Source organism: Coenobita brevimanus, chromosome 63 (assembly GCF_032717465.1).
Source record: "Coenobita brevimanus isolate Jiangsu-jjx chromosome 63, ASM3271746v2, whole genome shotgun sequence".
NCBI classification, from domain to species: Eukaryota; Metazoa; Arthropoda; class Malacostraca; order Decapoda; family Coenobitidae; genus Coenobita; species Coenobita brevimanus.
Window position 1 is genome coordinate 45,491,071 of NC_137016.1, and position 6,018 is coordinate 45,497,088.

Sequence of the window (6,018 nt, forward strand, 5' to 3'; positions counted from 1 at the left end):
AGGAAGACTAAAAATCTGTCTGCTAAAACTATGTAAGAAATCAATTTTTACAATTTTACTATTAATTTACAAACAGTGAGATGTGTGTCAAACAGGTTGTCAAACAGGTGGGCAACATCATTATCTGTACTCCTTGTCTGTGCTAAATATGTGGCTTTATAGACACCTGTGCATTCAGATTTGACTAACACAATGCTATTACTGCACATTATGGCACAAAATGAGCCTTTACTTTTTCCTTTAAGAATCCCTTAAATAATCATCCTAAGTATTGCATGCTAAATGTAATGGGATCTATACAAGTGTGCACTGTCAGTGGCAAAGTAGGGATTCTCTCTTTGGCTCAAGGGTAATATGTGCACATACAGTATGTAGGGGGAGACCAGGGGTTCTAATCCTAGCCAGTACAGTGATTGATTTAGTAAGTTTTGAATGGCCTTTACATTGACTGGCAGCAGTGTGTGATGTGAGGCAATGGGTGTCAACAGGACTCACACAGGAAAGAGTCCTGGTCTGAGCTGACAGTATCCTTGCCATGGCATATCGCAGGGATTGACTGCAGGTCCATCATTCAGCATTCCCAATGGTTGCCTTCAGTGCTACATTACTGTGCATATGTGTGTGTGTGTGTGTGTGTGTGTGTGTGTTCAAAACTCACCAAATCAACTAATAGGGGGAGAAAAAGAGTTGTGTAATGGGTATTCGTAGAAGCCTGTATTGTCAAAGGCAAAGCTGGTATCCTCTCTTTGGCTCAAATGTAACATGCACACATGCGGTGCATGAGGGCCTGTATTTGAATCCTGGCCAATACAGTGATTAATTTAGCAAGTTTTGTATGGTCTGTACATTCATTCGTTCATTTTTGAAAGCTCCAACAAGCATGCACGCATCGGCCTTGGTCACCTAATGGCAGCTCTCCATGCTGCTTGATCTCTGGCAGCCTCCCTGTTCAGTCCCTTTACCCTGAGGCCACACTTAATGACCTTGTCCCAGGTCTCTTTTGGTCTACCCCTCACAGCCCCACCCCTAGCATTAACACTTCTCACTTCCTGCACCCAATTATCATCCCCCATCCTCTCCACATGCCCAAACCACCTCAATCTATCTCTCCTCATCACAACACCAATACACTCCAGTCCCACCCTTCCTCTCAACACTTCCATTGTGAACCTAGCCCCCCTAGGCCTTGCACTCAGGGACGTACTGCACATCCACCTAATCATTGTCATTTCTGTACGTTTGAGCCTGCAAATATCCTTTTCCTTTACTGCCCAGGTCTCACTACCTTACAGCATTACACTCCTAACACATGCTGCATACAAAGATCCCTTAGCATGTAGGGAGAGCCCTCTCAGTTTCAGGAGAGACAACAGCTCCCTGAACTTGTTCCAACCATTTCTCACCCTAGCCACATGCCCATAACATCTAAGCACACTCTTTTAAACTCTGGTGTTCACAGACATCCTTACTCTGCATCTTTCATGACTTGCATTTTTCTCCTATCCTACCTTTCATGAATCACATAATTCCTTATCCTACCCACTCTCTGCACTCCATACATATTCCCCAACAATCCCATCTCCACTACTTTTATACTCTTGGCTTTTCGTTTTAATGCCATACTATAGTCTCACACTCATATGCTACAAGAGGCACTAAAACTAGCCTTTGACAGCCACCAGACTCAGACCTCTGCTTCTTATCAAGGCCTTCACAGCATCAGCCACTTTCCTTCCCAGTCCCACTCTACATTTAACTTCTTTTGCACATTTACCTCTCTTTTCCATCACTGCTTGCAGGTACTTCAGCTTTCTCACCAATTCAGGTCTCTCTCCATTCACCACACTATCACACCAAAAATCATCTCCTCTCTCAATAACCATAATTTTACTCTGATTCCCATTTACCTTCAAGGCATGGGACTCACAGACATGTGTAAAACTTTCACATCAACCTACCAAGCTCTTGTCTGCTACCTGCAAGCAGCAATGTATAATCTGCATTCGTCAGATTTGAGATACAGTAATTCCCATACAATCCGGACGCCCACTTTCTGGACACCCCACTTACCGGACATTGTGGGCTTGGACCTTCGGAACCCCCAAATGGCCAAAACAAGAAAAAAATCTCCCCCAAATCCGAATTATTTCCCACCCATAATTTGAAATTACTGTGTGGCGCCAAAGCTGTTTACACCACGGCCCCTTCACCCCTTCCTTCCTCCCCCCTCCCCCCTCCCCTGTCAGGGTTGCCATTTGGTATTTTTCATTACCAAATGTGGGCCAATTTGGTAATGAAAAATTTGTTTGGTAGTGAATCAGAATAATGCATTACCAAATGGATTTTTCACATGTATGAGGATACACAGGATGGAGATGGTGTATAGTTTGCCCTTTCTGATTAATCTGCTAGCCTACATAGTGTGAAAATAATCAACATGCTGTTAGTTATAAGGACAGTGATTACATGTATTTCCACTAGTATATATAATTAGTGAATAATAAGTGCTAGCTTTACAAATTTGGTAATGAAAAGTTAAATTTGGTAATGAAAATTGAGGAGTTTGGTAATGTGGCCGTTGCGATCTGGCAACTCTGTTTCCCCGTCACCAACAGTTACTGCCTAACTTCAATCAGGAGTAGATGCTTATCGCAATGGAAGCCACACGTGCTCGTTTTTTGTGAATAAACAGTGAATAAACTGAAATACCTCGCCACCAGACCACAAGGGAATTTACAGTGTTGTGCAGTGTTAAGAAATTAGAATTTAGAGTGCAAAGGATTAACTGTGGAGTACAAATTGGCGGTTGAAACTGGCGTGGTGCAGTTAAGAACAATGTGCAGTGTTAAACAATTATAACTCACAGTGCAAAGAATTAAGTGCAGCACAACGCTGAATTACTGTACGTGTTTCAAGAGCATTTTCACCACTGCCAAAGCCTTAGAAAAGGCGGCCACAGACGTGCTGTAAGTACCCTGGCTGAGATACAGTCACTTCCAATTCGTCATTCTTTGGTTCCTTTTCATTTACTTCATGCTTTATGTCCATTATTGGTGTGAATAGGGTCTTAACTAGGTTTAAGTAGGTGCTATGCATGTCCGGTAGGGAGTTATTTAGGTGGCTTTCAAAGTTAGGTTGGGTTAGGGTCCATAAGTACCAGTCCAGGAACCAGGGGCCCACATTTTGGATGGGACCACTTTCTGGACATGCCTACTGTATGGCTCTATTATGTCGGATAGTAGAGGGATTACTGTACTCTTGTCATTTGCCATTCATTACCTACACAATCCCTCTCTCCATTACTCATGTTTTTACCTCTCTCATAACACTATCCATATACATATATATATATATATATATATATATATATATATTTACAGTACATATATATACACACTGAACAACCATGTGGACATCACACACCTTGTCTCACACGAACAGTGATTCTGAACCATTCACTTAGATGCCCACCTAACCCTTCTGCAGGCTTCACTACTTTCGTAAAAGCTCTTAATAGTTTTCAGCAGGTTACTATTTGCTCAATACATATGCAAAACCTTTCACAATCCTTCTCTGTTTACCTTGTCATTTACTTTTTCCATATGCATAAATGCCTTAAATACCTTATAGTCCTTGTCATAAGCCTTGCAGTTACCTGATCCACACATCCTCTACCACTCCTAAAGCCACCATGTTTGTCACTCACAAGGCAGTCTGAGACATCCCTTACTTTCTCTAAGATAATTCCTCCATTTACCTTTCCAAAAACACTCGAGACATGTGCCATGAAAGTTTTTGCATGCACTTCACTCACCTTCATTCTTGTACAGGGGTACAGTAACAGTCTTTTTTCACTCTGCTGGGAATGAAGCAAACACTTCATTCCCATCTTTTCTACTACACTTTATCATCTCTACATACTACACCTCATCCACCCCTGTTGCTTTCCCATTCTTCAGCCACTTCACAACATTCTTCATTTCTGCCAGTGTTACATTTCCTGGCACTGCATTTCTCTCTGCACATTACTAAAGCCAATCATGTTTACAGCTGCTCTGCTCTCACCATTCCCATTCATCAGCATTTCAAAATATTCTTTCCATCTGCTCCTTACTTCACTTGCACTACTTAGTATTCTTCCACTTTCATCCCTCACACTTTCAAACTTCTTTACACTTCACTTGTACATTTTTGCACCATTTCCAAGACAATTTCCTATTTTCAAAGTCATCAGAATTCGTTTCTCTTCCAAGTCATCATTTACCTCCTTCTTTTTCCTCATTACTAGTTTTTTAGCAAGCTTCTTACTCACACTGAACTCTCTTCTTCTTCTTTCATTCCCTTTCCTGCATCCGATCTAACCACTTCTTCCTCTCTCCTTCCACTACTCTTTCAAACTCTTCATCCCACCATGCAGTACCATTCTTCTTATTTGTTAACCTTGCGATACCAAACACCACTTTGATATTCCTAATGAAACATTCCCTAAGTGCATTCCAATATGCACTGGAAGTGTTGACTAAAAAAATAAATAAAATAAAAAAATAAATAAATAATACTGTACTGTACTGGCATTGTATAATACCTGCCACTTGAGTCTGTGTTGGCACTAAGGTCACCCTTTATGGCAGAAAAAGTGCCTTGTTCAAAACTGTCATTGTTTTCTAAATGTCTTGAACAAACATTTCTTCTTTTTCTCTTTTTTTTTTTTAAGGGTGGGTGAATTATTTTTATTTTTATTTTTTTTTTACGAGTCCGACTCTGGGCAAAGGCTCCGGGCCTATTTCTTGGGGGCAGTGACCTATCCCAAGGCCCAGTAGTCCTCCTACACCTCCACATGTCACTACTTCGGCCTAACACCCATCGTCCATATTGAATACATGCTAGGGCTGACTCATACAGGAGTGGTGTATTGGTACTAGCGGGGGTACTTTTACGACATGTCGGCAGGTCATCCAGTAGATCAGGAAAGTCTGCTTTTAGGAAATTCAAATCATTAAACTGTTCCCTGCCCCAGCCGGGATTCGATCCTGAGTCCATTAGAACAGCAGGCCGCCTCTCTACCAATTCAGCCACCGCCTTCCCCAAATTATCATAATAACAGTGATAATGTTGCAGACTTATGACAAAAGAGCCATACTAAAGAGTGTAGGTAGAACTCCAGTTTGGCTGTAATGTGTGCTGTTACCTGGAAATTATTGTGTTATTGTTTGTGAGTGGATGAGCTGTGAAGGTAGCTGGGTCAGGTTTTATCCAAATACTGTCTGCACAATATCCTCCCACAATTAAGGTACATCTTATAGGACAGGACATTTAATATTCTATCTACCTATATACTGCCAGATGCCTCAGTCCCATAAGGGGTGGCCACAGACAAATCGCCTCCATGTCACCCTGTCCAACGCCATTTCACTGCCCTGCTCCCAGCTCACACCCCTCTCTCTCATATACATCTCCACTCCATCCCTCCATCTCATTCTTGGCCTCCTCCTCCCTCTCCTCCCCTCCACCTCACTAGCATACACTCTTCTCATTAGTCTCTCCTCTCCCCAAAAATCAGGCCGACTTACGTATATACAGTATCTACATAATTTCTTTCAAAAGTAAATGACATTCTAGAGACTGCCTTATACTTGAGCATATACAGTAATGTGGCTATCCAGATGAATGAAGCTACAAATTACCACTACATGCTGAAAAATACAATAAGTATGTAGATAATGACGATTAATGTTTTTCAAGACATGAAGAAGGGTAAATTTCTAAGATGACCTGATAAAATATACCAACTAACAAAATTAATAACTATAAAATAAACAGCTTCAATAGACCAGGTGACAAGTGCTATTAGCAAACAGAAAGGAATACAGTGACTGCGAATTAGTTGCTTTATACAGTATCTGTTTGAGTAAAAGAATTCTTTGCTAGGACTAGTCTGTGAAAACTAAACAAATGCCGTAACCACAGTTTACAGATACTGTAGTTATACTATCACAGCATTACATATCCTGTACTTTA